The 2,236-nt window shown below is 48.3% G+C and overlaps 1 pseudogene; it reads right to left on the bottom strand.

The window, feature by feature from the left end:
• LOC102482995 (14-3-3 protein theta-like) overlaps positions 1–1,919 on the bottom strand; it is a 3,630-nt pseudogene extending 1,711 nt beyond the window's left edge.
• Positions 1,920–2,236: the final 317 nt, after the last annotated feature.

Genomic DNA, 2,236 nt, shown 5'->3' with positions numbered 1-2,236 from the left:
AAACAAAAAAAGGGATGGAAGGTTTTTTTTTTTTTTTTTTTTTTTTTTTTTTTTTTTGGAGAGGTTTTTGCTATAGGGCTCATGCGCTCGCCAGGGAGACAGACAGACAGAAAGCGAGAAATCACCCCCCAGGGGGGATGGCCACGCCACAGACCCTTCTCCTCCATTCTCCTCTTGGGATCTTGGGCACACACGCACACGCAAGCCACCGGGTCCAGGACGCGAACCACAGTCGACTACATGGGAGTCCAGCGACATAGCCATTACGCTAACTGCTGGCCCCTTTGCTAAAAATTGAGAGCAAAATAACTGGAATATAAAGATAAGAGCTGAATGAGCATGCCACTAAAGGAAAAAGGGAGTATTTTCACATAACCAGTATTTTCCCCATCTCATCTCCATGTGATGTCAATCAAAACATACCATTGACCATTTAGTTGGAAAAAAAGTGCAATGTATGGGACCAGCAGATAGCATAATGGCTATGTTGCTGGACACCACCCCCTCCATGTAGTAGACCGCAGTTTGAGTCTCAGACCCAGTGGCTTAAACTCAGGAGAAAGGAGGCGTGGCCACCACCCCCGCCCCGGGGGGGATTGATTTCGCGTTTTCTGTCTCTCTGTCTCTGTCCTTCTGACGAGCTCATGGGCCTTATAGGAAAAACCTCTCCAATATGTACACATATACCAGCATGTACAGTAAAAGAATAGGGAAGGGAGAATGAAATAATAAAGAAAACTTCTGTAGTAGTCAGGAGGTGGTGAAACCAAATTGTATTTTTCTTTTTTTGGAGAGATTTTCACTGTAGGGCGCGTGTGCTCGCCAGACAGACAGAGAGAGACATAGAGACAGAAAGCGAGAAATCACCCCCCAGGGAGGATGGTCACGCCGCAATCCCTTCTCCTCCATTCTCCTCTCGGGATCTTGGGCACGCATGCACACGCGCCCTTTTTTTAAGCCGCGGCGTCCGGGACACGAACCGCGGTCGACTACGTGGGAGTTCAGCGACATAGCCATTACGCTAACTGCTGGTTCCCTATTTTTCCACTTGAGAATGTATTCTTGGTCTGTAAGAACAGAGTTCTGGAGTAAAGTAGTAGGTTCGCTTTATAATGGATACCTCCTGTCTACTATTAGAACACATTAATTGTAGGGGCCAGCGGTTAGCATAATGGCTATGTCGCTGGACTCCCACGTGGTTGACCGCGGTTCAAGTCCTGGACCAAGTCCTGGACCCGGCGGCTTAAACTCACTCTGGGCGCGTGTGCGTGCGTGCCCAAGATCAAGGGAGGAGAAGGGATTGCAGCGTTGCCCTGGGGGGGTGATTTCTTGCTTTCTGTCTCTCTGTCTCCCTCTGTCTGCCTGGTCCTCTAGCGAAAACCTCTCTCTAAAGAAATAAAGAAAGAAAGAACACATCAATTGTGTCTTCATCCTCCATTTCTAAGTGTGCAGTTGTGTCTGTTTCATTGATCCATCTGATCAACCTCATTGACAAACTCTGCCGTTTACAATAGCTTTTCATCATTAGTTTACTAAGTGGTGTAAACCTCTTAGTCTTAAAATACACCACAGAACCATTTTGCTCTGCCACCTTCAAATTATTATGATTGTTGTTCTGTCTTGACTCCTTCCTCAATTCTGTCCTTCTTTTCGTCAGCCATGGCGAGTGGCCGAGTCTCCTCAGCTGCCCCTTCACAAAAGAGGTATCAGATCCTTACCGAATAAGCACACACGCGGCATCCGGAGTGGCAGAAGAAGGCGACCACGTTCTTGTAGGCCACCAACAGCAGGTTGCACTCCTCCTTGGACAGCTCGGCGCCCAGCTCATTCACAGCCTTTATGCAGGTGGCCATGTCGTCATAGCGCTCGGCCTGCTCGGCCACCTTGGCCAGCTTAGCCTTCTGGATCAGCTCCATTTTCCGCACAGTGCGTGTAGACGGGACCCGGGTGGAGCCAAGGGTGAGGTGAGCGAGGGGAGCGCTGACCTAGAGTCAGAGTTCTCCTGGAGAGCTTCAAGTCTCCGTGGCCCAGACCAAGCAGGTTAATTATTTCTAAGAGCACTGTTTAGACCTTTATTTAATGGCCCCCATGGCTCCGAGCAGGGGTCTGGTGATTGGTGGTTACATTGCTAAGGAACATCTAAACAAAAAGGTTTCTGGCTAGTTAGCGAAGACAGTAAAACTATTAATAACTCAATTTACTCTAGACAAAAGGAGGAAACAAATACAACGTAAAG

This window comes from Tupaia chinensis, unplaced genomic scaffold (assembly GCF_000334495.1).
Source record: "Tupaia chinensis unplaced genomic scaffold, TupChi_1.0 Scaffold000493_1, whole genome shotgun sequence".
Taxonomy (NCBI): domain Eukaryota; kingdom Metazoa; phylum Chordata; class Mammalia; order Scandentia; family Tupaiidae; genus Tupaia; species Tupaia belangeri.
The sequence above is the reverse complement of the archived record's forward strand: the minus strand, read 5'-3'. Positions and strand labels throughout refer to the sequence as shown.